Raw genomic sequence first — 21,690 nt, forward strand, 5'->3', positions numbered from 1 at the left:
CATGTAAATAAAATTGGTGTCTTTTTATATATATGACGGTGCGTTGCTATGTATTAGTTTTAATTATAATTTCGTAATTACTACATTTCGATTTTAATTGATTTATGTAATGGATTATATAAGAAGAATATTTAAAATGGAGCGGGTAACCCCGAATAGGGTAGTAGGTGTAGCCACGAAGAATAGCAGATGTCATTGGTTGACAGCTACGGCGTGAGATGTTCACCAATTAACCTATTGGCTCCTAATCTATTGTAATTTTGTTAATCTTGTGAGATTTATTGTAAAACTTTTATGTAAACGAGTAATAAGACATTGTAGACTATAAGTGTGACTTTTATTTAAACATCTCTGTTGCTACAACGCCCACAAATGAATTGTAACAGCCAAGACCGCTATGAGGACCCTTCTGATGCTTCTACATATATATATATATAGTACTTTTGATGATAACCTAAACTAACTAACACTAAAAATAAATAAATATTGGGAAAAGATGCTCTTAAACATTTATTATTGAACATTAATAAAAAAACCAGTGCTAAAATATAAGAATGTGGGAGTTTATTCACTGTAAATAAAAAGTGTATGTAAAATAAGGATTGCGACGACATACTCGTATGTGTGTGCCTGTGTGGAATTAGAGAAATTGTGGGTTGTTAGGCGGACGCGGACTCAGAGCCAAACTTGGTCTTATCAGATCCCGTGTAGGGGTCAGTTGCTGTCCCGCATTTTTACGTCTTTCATATATTTATTTGAAAAAATATTTTGTACACCGACGACATTCCCATCCAACAGGACACAACGCTGGCACTTTACGCCGATGACATCGCCTTGTATACGAAGTCGCTGAACCCCAACCATGCAGCCGTGAAGATACAGCGCGCCCTCACCCTGCTGCCAGACTGGCGGAGTGGAGTGGAGGCTCGAGCTGAACATCGCATAGACCCAAGCGATCAGATTTGGTACCCAGATGAGACAGCCATCTCCGCTAAGCCTGCAGGACCAGCAGGTACCCTGGAGCAGCCGAGACCTGGGGGTTGTGATAGACAGGAAACTCAACATGACAGGGCATGTCAAGAAAGTGGCCACCGCAGCGAGAATCGCGCTGATCTTGTTGCGCCCGCTATTCAAATCAAGATTGCCATTGAAAACGAAGTTGTCATTGTACAGGCCAGGTTGTGTCAGGCCCCACCTGACATACGCATTACAATTGTACGCTCAGTCGAGGCTCTTCCACGGATCGGAGGACTACTCGCGCTCCACCGGTGGCCAACCTCGACTATTTTAATTACAAATGTGTTTAAGACCTATTTGCCTGTTGCTGTTATAAGGGAAAGGGATCCCTTAAGCCTACAGATGTGGTCACAAGTCCACGGCACTGCTCCAGACCACTACTGAACATTATTTACTGTTACTGCTACTCAGTAATATTGCGCCGCAGCTAACTAACTAACTAACTAACAAGAAATGCGTTACTAATCGCTCGAATGTACTGTGCATAAGTAATCGATTATAAGCGCCATGACGCGCTACCTGACGGCTACTAGATATATGTAGTGCTTATCCCGCCGTATCCCGCCGTATCCCGCATATTACGGGGTAGACGCACATATGACAACAATATACAATTACTGTATTGTCGATTCTATTCACTTTTAAATCTTAAATAAACACGTAATAATGTTATTTAATATTAATTTGAATACAATATCTACTTACGTGTCCACTCCGCCTCGTCAGCTGGTTGCCAAGTTAACACTACTCGTATAACAAGTATCTATCATCATATCTGCGATACATCATGAAATGCGATATACCGTAAGATATAGTTCTAGACGAAGCCATAGGCAATAATGCAGGCATGTGCCTCTTCTTTTCTGCCGTCTGCGTCTTCTGCGGTCTGTTCTTTTTACTTTCTCTGCCATTTCCATTTAAGTCTTCGAATTTAATATCTTACATGTTGTGTTTTGTTTTTAATCCTAATTGTAATATTTTTCACTCTATCCCATTTTTTAATACGTAATATACTCATTTCCATTGCCTTTTGGCAGATTATAATTTTGCTTGTCATGTTTTGACTCGAAGTCGATGGTTGGCAATCATTTGTAAGGACGGGTAATATAAAGGAGTTTGCTTTTCGTGTTCATATGAAGTTTTTGTCTTTTATAGAATCTTTTAAGGTCCAGTTTCTTTTCCAAGCATTTATAATTATTGGTTCCATTTCTTTAAGCATATATTCTTTTTGGGATATAAGCCAACCCAGATAGATGCGATGCGAACAATGGCCTCGATCTTAGTCAACGGTTTTCATGAGGGAATAGCTATAAACCGGCTAACGGTGGACGAAGCCCTCATGAACCACTTCGGGGCCATTGTTATGGCGGCCAGACTGTCAGGAGCGAACGAGGTCACACTCATCGGAGATATCAATCAGCTGCCTTACATCGACAGACAAAATCTATTCGAATTAAGGTACTGTAGGCCTAGCTTGACAACCAACATCACATGCGAGTTGCCTTGCACACATCGGAGCCCAATGGACGTCGCCTATGCCCTCGCCGGAGTATATAACAGCATTTACTCCGCAAGCCCCATTGTCCACTCCCTAAAGGTTCTCGGATATACCGACGCGCGAATACCACACTGTAACGACGGCACCCTATATCTGGTCCACACGCAGGAGGAGAAGAGGCAGCTGAAAGACCAGGGATATGGAGCTGGAGCAGGTTCGCGAGTCATGACTATCCATGAGGCCCAGGGGCAGACCTTCGCAGACGTCGTCATCGTCCGAACCGGACGCGCACGGATCCGAGTACATGAGAGCGTCTCTCACGCAGTCGTCGCAGTGACGAGACACACCAACACCTGTGTCTATTACTCTGACGATGGCGGTGACGCAATAGGCAACTTCATCAGCCGAGCGGTGGGCGCTTCATTTACGGAGGTGGTGGAGGCGAACCTAAAAGGGGCAATGTCACAAAGAGACGATAGGGTGATAGAGGCACTGATCCAAAAACTTAAGGAAGGCGTTCTGCATAAGCCAGGCCAAATCTAAAATTCCACACCTATATACATAATAATTATACAAAAGACTATAATAATATATGTAAAAAAAAAAAAAAAAATTGTCGGTAGGGGTCTCATCCAACCCCTCTAGTATAAGCTCTAGATATAAGTACAGTTTAAATTGTCCCAAAATTAAGTACGCCACATTAAAAGAACTTTCTTAAAATAAAAAAAAGGCACGGGCAACTATGCGCCCGTGGATGTAGTTTTTTAAAATAATAAAAAAAAAAACCCAGATAGATGTACTCTTCACAGGCAGCCAGGTAGTGCTTGCATTTCTCAGGGACAGTGCACCCCCTTCCCTACCCCCCTGTAAAAGCCAATAGGGCTAACAGCATTAACCTAAATAAAAAGATGCACTCTTCGTAGTAATTAATTTCGATGTTTCTTCATTAAATCCGCTACCTTCTCGCTTTCTACTGCGAGCTCATTTACCATTATGCTGATGTCTTCAGGTATTTTGAAGAGAACTATGTCATCAGCAAATATTAAATGCGTCATAGACTCGCCACTCACATTAGTTCCGAAATTTCTCCGATCTGAGCTGTACTAGCTTCCTATAGCACTGACAATATTGACGTTTTACTGTTATATTACGTTTTAAAAGTATAAACGCCCGGAGGAAATTATTTTACTTATTTGCCTAACCTATAACTGATGAGCGGGTTTTTTAACGTATACTAAAGATAACTTTGCTATAACAGGTTATTATCATTGCTTAAAGCTTTGGCTACTTTAAGATTAACTACATAAGTAAGTACATATGTTAGAGTTGTCAAGTTTCCCGAATAGCAGAATAGCAGAATAGGCAGAGGGAACCTACTGTTAAGATTCTCCGTTCCCTACACCATGTCGAATTTTCGAGACATTGTAAATTTTGCCTGTAAAGTGGTGGAAATAACCATCACGGCGGCCTTTAATAGGAAATTATTAGAGGTTCCACTACAACGTCTATTTGCTCTGAAACGAAGGGAGGGTATGCGGTATAGTAATGTACTACTGTAGGGGTATTGTGAACTGTCAACTATATATACGAGTCGGGAACCGCTCTGCTCAACACACCACTGTACCACACCGGCGCGGCGTCAGGTAAACGTTATATTTTCATAATAAAGAACCTCTAAAAGAGGCCTAAAGGTTGTTAGTTTTCAAGAAAATCAATTCAACGGCGCTCATATCGTTAACCTTTTATAATTGGCTCTGAAATTACTTATTAATACTTCATAGAAATTTTATTTCAATATCAGAATATTATAGAAAGTTAATTGAAGTGGACTTATGTTATACTTTACAAATGGCGTTTTATTTTAAAACGATAATTTTATTATTTATTTTGTTTCAAAAAATAACTTTTTTTATTTTTGGGAATTATTTTTTTTCTGAATTAAGGCTTTTGGCTATAGAGCAGTTAAAACCGTGGTTTCATTTAAAGTGGTGCTGACAATTTCTCTGTATAGATATAACGCTGACTGACTGACTGACTGGCGACTAACCGGTGCTGGTTCCATTCTATTTGTATAGACATAAAGCATGGATTGCGGATCCGCGGGCAATGGCAATGTTCCAGAGGGCCGACACCACGTGGGACAGCTGCGGGATGCGGGATGTGGCGGAAGAGACGGGCGCGGGAACCTCCTCAGGTCCTACCATATATAATTATATTAAATTTTCACTCTTTTTTTCTTGTATCGTATAAAATAGATTGCACTTAGCTTAAATTTAAAAATATATTATGTGTATAGTGTAACAGTAACTGTAAACAGCACTGAGAACACTCCAGGGCAAAAAGTAAAAGTAAAACGATATTAATCATTGTTTATAATTGTTGAAGTTGGTGGAGCTCGCACACCTTGGACTTGGGCCACACCTTAAACGTTTCTTTATTTGGGCCTCCGAGCCATTTGATCCATTTCATAAATTTGTTTCATAAATTTTCCTCTATACCCTCAATTTACTGAATATGTTGAGGTAAAATATTGTTGTGATGCCAGCTCCGGCCCGGTAGGTACCTCTGCCTCGACTACCTGCAGGTAGTAGGTACCTACTACCTGCCGGTCATACGGGCGATGCCGATAAACAAACAGCAAGCAAACACCGAATAAACATCTTCAAACTTTGATCTGAGCTCGAGTAGGTAGGTAGGAGTACTTGTTGAAGAGCTGAAGCGTCTCAAATTTATTTATTTTTCATACAGAATTACAAACTTCTATGGCTTTTTTTTCAAGTTCACTTTATCTATACTAATATAATAAAGCGGAAGAGTTTGTTTGTTTGTTTGTTTGTTTGAACGCTAAGATCTCTGGATCTACTGGTCCGATTTTCATTGTTTTTGTTTTGTATGAAAGCTGCATTCTTCAGAAGTGCTATAGGCTATATAATATTACATTACACATATATACTAATATATTTTAAAGTACATTCTAATTTGACATGCAATTTATTCTGCCATGTTAATAACAACCGTCGTTGCTACGCGACCGCTACCGCGACGTTTTGATATTCATCCTTATGAAAATAAATATAATAGTCACTTTTAGCATTTTATCTAGATTGAAATTATAGTTTACTGTATAACATACTAATAAATAATTAAGGAGATGTCACTGGTTCCAAATGACCTAGCCACCTAGCGGGTGGCACAGTATGACCGACGCGAACGGGCAGATGACGTTGACGGTTTTATAAATTTTCATACATTTTCGAACTTTATTTGTTGTTTATAATTAATTTAAAATACACTTTGATTCTCTTCTTATTTTATTTGATATTGCCCGCTAAAATTATCCTACTTAATAGAGAGAAATGTTTAGTTATTTCGTAGAGTCGATATCTATGTACGCACGCACGGACAACTTTAGGTACTTTTTCTAATATTAAGAATACCTATCCTTTAGTTACTTTTAATCCTTTTGTTAGTTCATTTCAATAACTCAGATATTTTTTTCTAATAATATGTATCTACTTATTATTCTTTTTGATTATTTGAGCTTATATTTTCTTACTAATTCTATTGAGAATTGAAAATAATTTCATGAATATATTTAATAAATATTCTTATAGTTGAAGCAGGCGTAGCCGCGTCCGGGTCCACTAGTACGTAATAAGAAATAATAAAAGGACTTGTCCTCACTGACTGAGGTAAGACGCACGCACAGCCGTAACTGCTGTACGTAGAAACGTGAAATTTGGACAGATATTTACTTTCGTAATCTGGACATCATCTAAGAAGGGATTTTGGAAAATTTTAACCCTAAAGGGTCGAAATAGGGGTTGAAAGTTAGTATGGAAAAAAAAATTAATCAGCACCGATTCTTATAAAATTTTAAATTCAGACTCTTAAAAGTATTTAGTTTAACACGTGTTTCATGGTTTTCTAGAATTCTTTCCATAAGGGTGCAAATAAGGGGTTGAAAGTTTGTATGGAAAAATTCTTAAATCGCCACCGATTTTTATAAAATTTGAAATTTAGACTCTTAAAAATATTTCATTGAACACATGTTTCATGGTTTATTACAATTCACCCCTAAATACGTAAGCGAAGCTGCGCGCGTCCGCTAGTATATTATATTTTTTTTCAAGAAGGCTTCTTTCTATTGTGAGTTCAATGTGACATATGATTGTTTAGAAACAAGTGGTTATCTTTTTATTTATTATTTGTAGACAAAGTAAGAATATATGATAATTATTAGTTATCATTAGCTACACACTTCGTTGGTCGTTGCTCGTCCCGCGGCGGCAGGCGTCACGTCACGCGTCACGCGTCACGCGTCACGTCGCCTAGTAACCGGATTATGACACTCGAATTTTAAGGAAAACCCTGAATTAATAATGAGTGTCATATTTTGTTTACTTGAGATGGTATTGTGGGGAGTAGGAGTCGTGGGTTCGATGTCTGCCGTGTCTGTCTGAGGAAGGAACCACTTGCAAAACAAATGAAACATCGTTTCGTTTCAGAAGAGGTTTTTGCCGCTCGGAATGGAAGTGAATAGCTCTCAGCTATTCACTTCCATTCAGCTTTTCTTAGCGCTGAATGCGGAACGGTAATATTATCTTTTAGAAGTAGACCTCTAGATTTGGATCATTCATTAAATTAACGTGCTAGTATTTTTAAAGAATGTATTTGATAAATAAATAAATATATTTGAACCCGACTCGTCGGAAGCCGTCCGTTATGTATACTTACATATACTTGTACGTGTGTGTTATTGTAAATAAGCTGATCTACTGCACTCACTAGTCTATTGATAAGTCACTCCTTTTTCCTTAATTATTCGTATTTTTAGGGTTTCGTACTTTTAATGAAAAAATGAATCCTTATAAGATCACTTTGTTGTCCGGCTGTCTGTCAAGAGCCTTTATCTCAGGAACGCTAGTACTATCTGCTACATCTATTTATCTATCTATTTTTTGTTACATTTTCCCCGCAAGAACAGTTACAACTACCTACTTAGTGTTTATCATTTGTCGGGCCATTTCGATTTTGACATTATTAGGACTTTGAATACCAATTTAGGCAACTTTTGTCTATCTGTAAATGTGACGGTAGTAGATTCGATTCTCATTATTGTCATTCACTCGCTCTGACAACAGCACCACTCAACGCAATGTCTCGAAAATGATGTAAACGAATACGAAAAATAAAACACTGTCTTAACACTACGTTTCCTCTGCCTACATTGTTACATGTGAGATACAGCGTGAACGTCTCTTCGTGATAGAAAAGTTAATTCTGTATATAAGGTATAAAAAACTACATATAATAGAAGCTGAACTGGTTGTTCAGCTTGAGGAGCTTGAGGAGCTACATATTTAAAGACCATACCATAGACCTAGTCTATCAAAAATTCATCCATTTCTGTTCGGTAGTTTTTAACGAACAGACATACAAAATTCTGCTAATTGGTTTTTTTAGCTTCTATAATCGATATGTCAACTGACTTAATTTTTTAACCGACTTCTGTAAGAAAAGGAGGTTATCAATTCGACTGTATTTATTAATTTTTTTCATGTTTGTTACCTCATTACTTTTGGCTGGGTGAACCGATTCTGATATTTTTTTTTATTTGAAAGGTAGTGCTTCCCGTGGTCCCACTGTTTAGTCCATGTCTGACAATGGTATCTATGAGAAAATCCCATAAGTTTTAAATTTACATTATTTGCGTGACAAATAGACGAATAACTTAATGTCGCGCCAACCGATTTTGATAATTCTGTTTTTATTTGAAAGAATACACTTCAAGGATAATTTGGTGAAAGTTTGGTTAGGTTCCGATTATGGGATCCGGTCAAAATTGAGAAAGTTTGTTCTTTTTGGTAAAAAAATGATTATACTGTAATAGTTACAAGCAAAAACGTTTTAAATTGATGTCAGAAGGGAGATTCCTGATCGTTGCATTTCTTCTCAACCAACCTCAAAAAAGGTAGATTCCCAATTCGCCCGTATACCTACTTTTTAAGTATGTTCTTGTCAATATACCAAAATGTTACTTTGCTTAAAAATAATACCTAATTAAATGAAGTTTTACATAGGGCAACCACAACTACTCGTTGACAACCACTACCACCACCATCACCACTCTTTTAAGAAACATAATTTTAAGATCTACTTCAAAATTATAAAATCTTTGTCAAATTATTTTTCACTTATTAGTTCGTTGTTAGAAGTCGGTTTTTCTTTTTGTTAAAAATTAATTTTTATTATTTTTACTAGCGACCCTCTTGCGGCTTCGCCCGCTTTAACTACTGGATTATTCATGTAATGTATGTTTGCAAAGCACTAAAGATAATATGAAAATTAATGAAACCCTAATGCAACCCGCATTTTTGTAGTTTCAATAAGGATTTTCCAATTGTTTTACACAACAAGGATTTTTTAGTAGGTACCGTAATTTTAAATCTGTGCTACTAATCTTTTCAAGTACTTATTAAAATATATTTAAATTACTATTTTTAGATAGTTAAATGACTATTTTTAAACGGAAGAAATTATAAACAAAAATCTACCTAATAATAACTACTACAAAAAATGTGAAACCAAATATATCGCTCTGAAATAATACATTCAACTCCAATTATCCAATACGTGCAAACGCATCTAACTAAATCTTCGTTGCTATAGAGGCAGCCGGGTTTTTTTTCGAGCTTGTGGTTAATGCTGAAGGGGGTATTCTGTCCCTGATGAAAAGCAAGCACGACGTGGCTGCCTGTGAGGAAAATTAAATAGAATGCATGGGCCGGGAATCGAACCCGGGCCGCCCGCGTGGCAGGCGAGCATTCTACCACTGAACCACCGATGCGTGTAAGGCAAGCGGGCGCGGCGGACGCATGGCGAGTGGCGAGCCGTTTCGCAGCAAGGATTTTTTTGATATTGTAACAACTTCTAAAGTACTTATTAAAATGAAAAACAGTAAAAGACAGTTTTGGTCTACATTAAATGGCCAACGTAACTAATGTACTTATTTATATGCTGAGAGTAAGGGATAAGTGAAACTTGAGTAACATACAGCTGATGTGTCAACGGCGGGAAGTGTCAACAATTAAATGCGTTTTTCTGTAAAACTAATTTTATCTTCGTTTAATGTAGAAAATTAATAAAGTATTTTAAAGGATAAGGATTAATACCATTATGGAAAAATATCCCTCCCAATAAAAAATATATTGAAATTATTATTTTTAGACAGAAAAATGATCACTACACGTTATTCTTAAAAGATACGAATATGCCGTCGCGGACTTTTTTGTAGATCTTATTAAGAGGAACAATGCTCCAGTACATTTTTTTCATGTAGTACTTTACCATTAGAGCAGCGCATGCGCGAAAGTGTCTCAACGGGTACGACTTTATACACATTTATCGTATTTATGTTAATTTACATAAGAATGTACAAATAATAAACTATATATAAACCTTCTACGAAAAACACCCGACTTAATGGTGAAGACCGCATCAAATCCGTTGAGTGGTTTAGAAGAAGAAGAGTTAGAAACAACAGACAGACACGAAAAGCGACTTTGTTTTATAAGATATAAGATAAAATAAGATAAGATAAGATATCTTCCATTTAAAGAATCGACTTTTCTATCCATTTATTATAGACTAGCAGGCCTGCTTGAATCATACGAATATTTATAAAATATATTTATAAAATTATTTTTAGTTTTATTCTTTAATTTACCTCTTGTAAATTCTAATAAGCCGTGAAATATGTGTTCAATGAAATATTTTTAATAGTCTGAATTTCAAATTTTCTAAAAATCGATGCCGATTTAAAGATTTTTCCATAAAAACTTTCAACTCCTATTTCATCACCCCCATTAGTGGGTGTCGTTATGAAAATAAAGATCTGTCCAAATTTGACGTTTCTATCATGGGCGGTTACAGCCGTACCGAGCGTGCGTCCTACCTCAGTTAAATATTATATATCAGAGGCCTAAGATGCATAACAGAGCCGCCATCGTAGTACAGAGTAACCTCCAAAAAAATTAAACAACGTGTGATATATATCCTCTCTAGAATATATTTTTTTATAAGAATATAAAAGTAATAAAAAAGAGCTTCAAATATTGCATAAAAAGGTATCCTGTAGTTCCGCACAAAAATTGGCGGTCTCGAGTTTGTTTCTGAAATTCAAGCCTAGCTTAGGCAGAGCCCTTTCATCTGATCCCTTTTCTCAAACACATTCCCTGATATCTGGTGCCAGGCGATAGTTGTTCCTACACCTAAAGTGTCTAGCCCCACTTCCTTTACAGACTATCGCCCGATCTCTATCCTTCCGTTCCTGTCCAAAATACTAGAACGTATAGTCCATGAACAACTCTCCTCCTTCCTTACCAAAAATCATATCTTATCTCCCTTCCAGTCTGGTTTCCGCCCTGGTCACAGCACTGTCACTGCGCTCAATAAGGTCAATGATGATATAAGATATGGAATCGATAATCGACAAGTAACTATCCTCGCTCTCTTAGACTTTTCTAACGCTTTTAATACAGTAGATTTCGAAATCCTCTTAGCTGTTCTAAAGTCTATTAATATTTCATCAGAGGCTATTGAATGGTTTTATTCCTATCTACATGATCGAGAGCAGTACATTCGTTTGAATGAAAAACTGTCATCTGTTTGCCGCCTTAATGCTCTCCTCCTCTCTCCTTTACTTTTCTCCATCTTCATAAATTCCGTCACCAAGCTTTTATCCTTGCCTTTTCACTTATACGCTGATGACTTACAGATTTATACAACCACGGACGTACAAGACATTGCGAGAGCTATTAGTCTAATTAATTCCAACCTGCTAACAATTAGTACCTGGAGCAAGTCTTACGGTTTATCTATAAATCCTAAAAAGTCTCAAGTGTGTATTCTCGGCAATCCTAGACAACTATCCAAGATCAATTTTCCTACCCTTCCTCCTACAGTCTTCGACACCTGTAATTTGGAATACTGTTGCACTGTCAAAAATCTAGGTATCATGGTGGACAGCAGTCTCCCCTGGGCTCCTCAAGTTTCTAAATTGAGCCGCAAGTTATACTGCGTTATAGGTAGGTTAAAAAGATAGAAAAATATTCTGCCAATCAAAACTAAAATAACGCTAGCCCACTCACTTTTGCTACCTATCCTAGTTTATGCAGACACCTGTTACCTGGATTTATCGCAGCAACTCCTTAACAAGTTGGAACGCCTTCAAAACCTGGTTATTAGATTCATTTTCGGACTGAAGAAGTTCGATCATGTCAGTGAGTATCGTACTCGACTTGGCTGGCTTCCTATTAAAGACCGTCGAAATCTGCACACTCTTTCTCTTCTCTACTCTATCCTGTTCCACCCTGAAACTCCAACCTACCTAAAGCAGCGTTTTTCCTTTCTCGGTTCCAACTCCCGTCTTCCACTATGTCTCCGCTCCCAAAAAGATAATGTGCTGGAGATACCTTTGTGCCATACTCGTTGTTACAGTGAATCGTTCACGGTACAAGCAGCGAAACTATGGAATGCCCTTCCACGTACTATAAAGCAGTCTAAGTCTATAAGAGCGTTTAAATATAAAAAAAACTATTATCTACAATTGTAGTGTATCATTATTGTATATTTATGAATATTTATGTATATGATTTATTATATTTATGCATTATATGTATTATACTCTATTTTTATATTCAAAATTCAAATTCAAATTCAAAATATTCTTTATTCAAATAAACTTTATAAGCACTTTTGAATCGTACATGTCAACAAAAAGCTACCACCGGTTCGGAAGGCAGTTCTGCTGAGAAGAGCCGGCAAGAAACTCAACAGTTGCTCTTTTAAAAGTCAATGGTATATTTCACTATTACATTAGCTGGCAGCTATCCTGCCTGACATTCAATAGACATTAATTCCATACATCTTTATCCTCTAAATATTCTTGAACAGTGTAATAAGCTTTACTTGTTAGAATTTTTTTTACAGATATTTTAAATTTTGGAAGTGGCAAATTAAGAATACACTGCGGAATTTTGTGTAACAAGAACTTGGTGTAACAAGCTTATCTTTATTTCTCGTTTCTATCGTATGACTGTCGCTATTTTTTCTATGACAATGTATATTTTGTCGGACAAAGAGAATATTATAGTATAGAAATTGGGAAGCAACTGTAATAGTACCTGCATCTTTGAAAACATCTCGCAGAGAATCTCGAGCTCTTAGATTATAAATATATCTTACGGCTCTTTTTTGGAGAATAAATATTGAATTGATATCTGAAGCACTGCCCCATAGCAGCATTCCATAAGATAAAATACTATGGAAATAGCTAAAGTAGACAAGTCGGGCAGTTTCAACGTCCGTCATTTATCTTACTTTCTTAATTGCGAACGCGGCAGAGCAGAGTTTATCTGCAAGTGTTTCCAGATAAGCGTTCCACTGGAGTTTGGAATCTATAGTAACACCTAAGAATTCTCCTTTAATTATTACATTAAAATTATGTTTTTTAACATTTGGTAAGGCAAACTCGATGCATTTCGTTTTTTTAGCATTTATCATTAGATTATTAACATCAAGCCAACGAAGAATATGCGATAATGCACTATTCACTTCGTCATAGTTTATTATATTTCTGTCAACCTTAAATATTAAAGAGGTACCATCCGCGAAAAGTACAATATTACATAGGTTCTTCACATAAAAAGGCAGATCGTTAATATAAAGAAGAAATAAAAGAGGACTAAGTGTAGATCCTTGTGGAACGCCCATCTTTAGAGGAGATCCAGATGATTTTACATTATTTATACTAACCGTCTGGATTCTTTGGTTTAGATATGAGGCAATAAGGTCAAGGGCAGTATCCTGTATACCATAATGTTTTAGTTTTAACAACAGAGTTACATGGTCTACGCAATCAATGGCTTTGGATAAGTCACAAAACACTCCAATTGCATTTTGTGACCTCTCCCACGCGTCAAAAATGTGCTTTAGGAATGCAGCACCCGCATCCGTAGTGGACCTACCTTTGGTGAAACCATATTGCTCACTATGGAAACAATTGTTAATATTTAAGAAAATTGTGAGCTGGTTGAACATTATTTTTTCAAATATTTTACTTAAGTATGGCAAAACAGAAATCGGTCTGTAATTTCCAGGCTCAGATCTATCTCCACTTTTGTAAAGCGGCACTATTTTGCTATATTTCATTAAATCAGGAAAAGTATCGGATTCTACACAATTGTTAAAAATTAGAGCAAGGTATGGAGCAATATTAGGTATAATTGAATTAAAAACTTTAACAGACATGCCCCATAAGTCACCAGTTTTCTTTAAATTAAGGCTTTTAAAAGTTTTATCTATTACCGAAAACATTTGACCACAATGATCCGAGCTAAGATTAGTAATAATTTGTTTTTCTACAGTCTCACAATGACAAAAAACATTATCTATACAAGTAGCGGACGTATTCGTTATACGAGTTGGTTCAGAGAAAATATTAAACAAATTAAAAGATTTAAATAAGTTTGAAAGACGAAGGCTTAATGATGTCACTTGTAGTATATCTTTATTAAAGTCTCCGCATACGATTAAAGATTTACTATTCGAACTCAAATTATTCAAAACATCCTCCATTTTTTCTTCAAATACTTCAACCTGAGAACTACCTGAGGGGGGTCGATACACGTATAATATAATATGTCTATTGAATTCAACGCAGGACAATTCAATGGAGCGTTAGTCGGAGAGAGCTACTATATCTGGTCGCGATTTACAATGTATATCATTTCTCACTAATATAAGCGAACCGCCGCGGATGGCCTTTATATTATATATATATATTTATATATTTATATATATATATATAATATAAAGGCCATCTACCGCGGATATATTTCTAGTATATATATTTATATATAGTTTTTATTTTCGTGTACTGTCATAATTATTTTTCCCACGCACTATGCCCGCACCCCTCTATCTATTCCTACAATTCGGTTGCCTGGAAGAGATCACTTTTAGTGATAAGGCCGCCTTTTTCACATTTTATTATTTTATAAGCTATTATTAATTTTGAGTTATGCTATGTATAATGGTGTGAAATAAAGAGTTTTATTATTATTATTATTATTATTATTAAACCAGCGGCTTTAATATCAAATTTTGATTTTCCTGAATAGGGCTATACTTCTGGTTGACATCATTTTTATTCCCTTGATACTGTCGAAATATGCGTGTTTTGCGATATAAACAGCCATAATTTTTTTAAAGTAAATATAGAAAAAAAACAACAAAGTGATATTAAAAAGGTTCCTTTTTCCCTAAAAAGTTACCGTGTGATCCCGGCCTAGAATAGGATCACCCTGGTACTGATGGTGTCGTAAGAGGCGACTAAAGTACGTGTGGTAGAGTCACGTCGCCAGCAATGGCAACACGCATGGGCAGACTCGACCGGATCATTACCACCCCCGGCATTTAAAACCGGCGTTAAGTAGTGGCTTTATGCCACTGCGTTGCGCACTAGGTAATGCCGGGCTCCGGAGCCCAACCCCCACCCCTCCCTAGAATATGAAAGCGGCACTTAAAGAGAAACTACCCGAGGAGGGTAAAAGCACCTCTAGTGCTGGAGAATCCCTCCCTGAGTCCTCAAACGATATGCTCTCACAGATTCCCTCTGCAGAGGTCGTGATACTTGGCGATTTTAACGCGCACAAAGCCAGTTGGCTTGGATCACGCACCACCGACCACGCGGGGAGGGCCGTTTTTGATCTTGCTGTGGCGAATGGATTGTCCCAATTGGTTGAGTCGCCCACGCGACTCCCGGACGTGGACAACCACAATGCCTCCTTATTGGACCTTCTGCTGACTTCACATCCGGAACAGTACCAGGTTGCCGTCGATGCTCCTTTGGGGTCCCAGTCGCAGAACACCCGCAACTCGTCGCGTTTGGCACTACAAGTCAGCAGATTGGGATGGGATGCGTACGTTTTACTCATCCTATCCCTGGGGACCGGTTTGCTTCTCTTCTGATGATCCTAGTACTTGTGCCGCTGCTGTTGCCGACGTGGTTCTGCAGGGCATGGAAATTTATATTCCTAGCACTGTAGTGCCAATCGGTGGCAAGTCGCAGCCTTGGTTTGATACGTCTTGCAAACTTGCTGCCCTTAGCAAACGCGAGGAATATCAAATCTGGGCTGAGGCACTGGTTACTAAGGATCCGAAGGTGAAAGCCTCAAAAAGAGAGTATAACAGGGCCTCTAGATTCTTTAAGCGGCAAATTGCCAAGGCAAGGTCCGAGCATATCGCCAAAATCGGCGAGAAGCTTGAGAGCTACCCGTCCGGAACTCACCAGTTTTGGGCGCTCTCAAAGGCGGCACTCGGCAACTTTAGCCAGCCTTCGCTTCCGCCTTTACGCAAGGGGAATGACATCTTGGTCCATATGGCGAAAGAGAAAGCCGATCTCCTGGGCGCTCTCTTTGCCTCGAACTCGACTTTGGATGACCAAGGATCAACGCCGCCGACCATTCCGCGGTGCCAGAGCTCAATGCCTGAGGTTAAGTTCAACCAAAAAGCTGTAAGGCGAGCTCTGTCCTCTTTGGACATCCATAAGTCGAGCGGGCCAGATGGCATCTCTCCCTTAGTGCCCCGTTCTTGTGTTCCTGAGCTGACACCGGTGCTTACGCGTTTGTTTCGGCACTCTTACTCAGTCGGCGTAGTCCCAGGTTCATGGAAGAGAGCTCTTATCCACCCGATCCCGAAGAAAGGCGATGGTTCCGATCCATCTAACTACAGACCTATTGCCATTACCTCCCTACTCTCAAAAGTCATGGAGAGCACCATCAATAGCCAGCTCTTGGTTTATCTAGAGGATCACCGATTGATTAATGACCGTCAATATGGCTTCCGCCATGGTCGCTCAACCGGTGATCTTCTGGTTTACCTTACCCACCGTTGGGCTGCGGCTATCGAAAGCAAGGGAGAGGGCTTGGCAGTTAGTTTGGACATGGCGAAGGCCTTTGATCGAGTGTGGCATGGGGCGCTCCTTGCTAAACTTCCATCCTATGGACTTTCCGAGAATTTATGCAGGTGGATCGCCAGCTTTCTCACTGGGCGCAGCATCAAGGTCGCTGTCGACGGTTTTTGCTCCAACCATATGCCCGTGAACGCAGGCGTTTCCCAAGGCTGCCTGCTGTCCTCCACGCTGTTTCTTCTGCATATCAATGACATGCCATGACATGACATGGAGGATCCCTAGCATTCATTGCTATGCAGATGATAGCACGGTGGACGCTGTTTACTCCGGCCGCGCAAGTTTTTCTCGGGAAAACGTTGAACAGTACCGAAATAAACTTGTGTCTTCTGTTGAGGCATCCCTCGAGAATGTCTCTTCATGGGGTGAAAAGAACCTGATTCTATTTAACCCCCCGAAGACACAGGTTTGCGCGTTAACCACAAAAAAGCCCCATTTATCGTATCGCCAGTCTTTCAGAACACTCCCCTTTCAGCCGCGCCCAGTATCAGCATATTGGACCTTAATATTTCGAGTGACTGCCATCGCGATCATCTGGAAAGCAAGGCCAAGTTGACCTCGAAGAAACTGGGGGTCATCAATAGAGCGAGACGGTACTTCACGCCAAAACACTGATTGGCCCTATATAGGGCCCAGGTTCGGCCACACATGGAGTACTGTTCTCATCTCTGGGCTGGTGCACCCCAGTATCAGCTTGACCCATTTGATTGCATACAACGTAGAGCTGTTCGAATCATTAAGGACCCAGTAAGCTGTGAAAGGCTTGACACTTTGGCTCTGCGTAGAGACGTCTCCTCGCTGTGCGTTCTCTATCGCATTTATCATGGTGAGTGTTCTGAAGAACTGTTTGACCTGTTACCTACCGCCGAATTTTCTAACCGCACAGCACTTCACAAACTTAAATATCATCCACACCATCTGGATGCGTGGCACTCCACTACTGTGCGGGTTCGTAGGAATTTCCTTCCACGCGCCACCGAACTGTGAAATAGCCTACCCGCGGCAGTGTTTCCAGGTCGGTACGATATGGGTACCTTTAAAAAGAATCAGATGACCCGAACGCTCGTTTGCCTTGTCCTTTTTCCATAAAAAAAAAAAGGTACGGAACCCTAAAAATCTATTCGAAGAATTAATTCCTGAGATTATCGTGTTCAACCAGATAAACCCTTGTAGTATTAGTTTAGATACGACGAGGATATCATTACCAAAATAAGTGTGTCTTATGTCCATCTCTACGCATCTCCATCTTTCAGCGGTACAGATAAAATAAGTTTCTGATATTGTATACCCCACATTAGTTTTTAGAACAACATTTAGTTATAAAAGCTAGGAACAGCGCCCAAGTATCAGCTCCGGCTCCAGCGGCTAGGAGCTGCAGCTGACCCTCACTTCAGCTGTCTTAGTTACGGTTACAATATCCGTTGAGAGTTACAAGTTGAGAACTGAAAGGTACCCTTGAACCGCGTTAAACATAAACTTTAGACGTTATGCTGTGCTCGACACCCCCGTTGTGGCGGTGTTCCACGGCAATTAAGAAGAGAAACTTCTTGAATATATTGACGTAACTTACGACGGTCGTGGGTTTGATCCTCACTCGAGGGAATGAATTATCTATATATATAAAAGGACTTGTCCTCACTGACTGAGGTAAGACGCACGCACAGCTGTAACCGCTGATGGTAGAAACGTTAATTTTGGACAAAAGTTTACTTTCGCAATCTGGACATCCACTAAGAAGGGATTTTGAAAAATTTTAACCCTAAAGGGGTGAAATAGGGGTTCAAAGTTTGTATGGAAAAATTTTTAAATCGGCACCGATTTTTATAAAATTTGAAATTTAGATTTTTAAAAGTATTTAATTGAACACGTGTTTCATCGTTTTCTAGAATTCTCCCCCTAAGGGTGCAAATAAGGGGTTGAAAGTTTGTATAGGTTTTTTTTAAATCGTCACCAATTTTTATAAAATTTGAAATTCAGACTCTTAAACGTATATAATTAAACACATGTTTCATGGTTTTCTAGAATTCACCCCCTAAGGGTGCAAATAAGAGGTAAAATTCTTAAATCGCCACTGATTTTTATAAAATTTGAAATTTAGACTCTTAAAAATATTTCATTGAACACATATTTCATGGGTTATTACAATTCACCCTTAAATACGCAAGCCAAGCTGCGCGCGTCCGCTAGTCTATATATATAAAAGGACTTGTCCTCACTGACTGAGGTAAGACGCACGCACAGCCGTAACCGCTGTGCGTAGGAACGTGAAATTTGGACAGATGTTTACTTTTGTAATCTGGACATCCACTAAGAAGGGATTTTGAAAAATTTTTACCCTAAAGGGGTGAAATAGGGGTTCAAAGTTTGTATGGAAAAAAAATTAAATCGGCACCGATTTTTATAAAATTTTAAATTTAGATTTTTAAAAGTATTTAATTGAACACGTGTTTCAGCGTTTTCTAGAATTCTCCCCCTAAGGGTGCAAATAAGGGGTTGAAAGTTTGTATGGAAAAATCTTTAAATCGCCACCGATTTTTATAAAATTTGAATTTTAGACTCTTAAAAATATTTCATTGAACACATGTTTCGTGGTTTATTAGAATTCACCCCTAATTACGCAAGCGAAGCTGCGCGCGTCCGCTAGTTATCTATATATATAAAAGGACTTGTCCTCACTGACTGAGGTAAGACGCACGCACAGCCGTAACTGCTGTGCGTAGAAACGTTAAATTTGGACAAAAGTTTACTTTCGTAATCTGGACATCCACTAAGAAGGGATTTTGAAAAATTTTAACCCTAAAGGGGTGAAATAGGGGTTCAAAGTTTGTATGGAAAAAAATCTAAATCGGCACCGATTTTTATAAAATTTGAAATATAGATTTTTAAAAGTATTTAATTGAACACGTGTTTCATCGTTTTCTAGAATTCTCCCCCTAAGGGTGCAAATAAGGGGTTGAAAGTTTGTATGGAAAAATCTTTAAATCGCCACCGATTTTTATAAAATTTGAATTTTAGACTCTTAAAAATATTTCATTGAACACATGTTTCGTGGTTTATTAGAATTCACCCCTAATTACGCAAGCGAAGCTGCGCGCGTCCGCTAGTTATCTATATATATAAAAGGACTTGTCCTCACTGACTGAGGTAAGACGCACGCACAGCCGTAACTGCTGTGCGTAGAAACGTTAAATTTGGACAAAAGTTTACTTTCGTAATCTGGACATCCACTAAGAAGGGATTTTGAAAAATTTTAACCCTAAAGGGGTGAAATAGGGGTTCAAAGTTTGTATGGAAAAAAATCTAAATCGGCACCGATTTTTATAAAATTTGAAATATAGATTTTTAAAAGTATTTAATTGAACACGTGTTTCATCGTTTTCTAGAATTCTCCCCCTAAGGGTGCAAATAAGGGGTTGAAAGTTTGTATAGGTTTTTTTTAAATCGTCACCAATTTTTATAAAATTTGAAATTCAGACTCTTAAACGTATATAATTAAACACATGTTTCATGGTTTTCTAGAATTCACCCCCTAAGGGTGCAAATTAGGGGTTGAAAGTTTGTATGGGAAAATTCTTAAATCGCCACCGATTTTTATAAAATTTGATATTTAGACTCTTAAAAATATTTAATTGAACATATGTTTCATGGTTTTCTAGAATATGGGGTATATTAAGGGTGCAAATAAGGGGTTGAAAGTTTGTATGGAAGAATCTTTAAATCGCCACCGATTTTTATAAAATTTGAAATTTAGACTCTTAAAAATATTTAATTGAACACATGTTTCATGAGTTATTAGAATTCACCCTTAAATACGCAAGCGAAGCTGCGCGCGTCCGCTAGTTACTAAATATTTTCATTCCTTCGATCTGTCACCAAGGCAAAAAGCTCGGCGTTGAGTCCCGCCACTGAATACGTATTGTACAGTCTCTCTGTCTAGCCTGCTGCTGCTATGCGGGTCACAGCGTGAAGGTGCTAGGCAAAGAGAGCCAGACTGATAATGTAAATTAATTTTAAATAAACAACATTCACTACAATGCGGTTTTGACAAGAATTGCGCCCACTCTCACATTCGGCCACAGATCAAGGAATATTTATATATTCTAGCTGAAACAGTGGAAAACAAGCCTTAGCCTTTTTACGTGAGTCGAAGTTGGGCGACAGCGCGCGGTGTTCTATTATTCAAATATTAGTTTCCACCCGCGCCTCTCGCCGCGGTCGCTCCTCGCAGCGGCCAGTTAGATAACCGCGCTTGCTTGCTATTTTTAACGAAAAGTATACATTTTTTACCCAACTTTGGTAAAAATTAGTTGTTTAAATTGGAACTCAACGCTTTTGATTTAGCAGAGTGGGGGGGACCCCCGCCCCACCCGCAACGTTAACTGACATAACGAGCATGGAACATTGAATTATCTTAATCTCAGACGAAAGTGAAAGTTGGCATACAAACAAATGAATATATGAATATACCTACGCTTACATACGTACGTACAGTATGTACTGTACTGTACTACTACTGGGAATCACACATATAACAAACATTGTATACCTACAGAAAAATACTTCAACTATCCCATTCGGAATAAGAGATTGTCGAAAATAGGGCGATGCGTGGGAAAGGAGACTCTTGACACTAGGGTTCCTCTGCCTAGTTGGCCTACCACGCCGATGCGGATGTGGAAGATGTCTTAAGATAAAAACCTGATAATTCCATGTGAATATACAATGAACTTTCCATTTTACTATTTAAGTTCATCCGCTTTCGCGTTCGAGTTAACAATGCAAACACCATTTGTTGCAAACTTTCACGGGGAACCTGTTCGCGTATCAATTAAGCCTTTTCGATATTAGTCAAGAATTACACTATGAAGAGGTCATAGGATACTGACTTTAGATACGCTGATATTAGTTAATAGTCGTTAGGCTGGTGTACCGATATATTGATAGGTAATATCTATATATATAAAAGGACTTGTCCACACTGACTGAGGTAAGACGCACGCACAGCCGTAACTGCTGATGATAGAAACGTGAAATTTGGACAGATGTTTACTTACGTAATCTGAACATCCACTGAGAAGGGATTTTGAAAAATTTTAACCCTAAAGGGGTGATATAAGGGTTGAAAGTTTGTATGGAAAAA

This window comes from Heliconius melpomene, chromosome 21, assembly GCF_056956725.1.
Source record: "Heliconius melpomene rosina isolate 202511_hmr_F chromosome 21, ASM5695672v1, whole genome shotgun sequence".
Lineage (NCBI taxonomy): Eukaryota > Metazoa > Arthropoda > Insecta > Lepidoptera > Nymphalidae > Heliconius > Heliconius melpomene.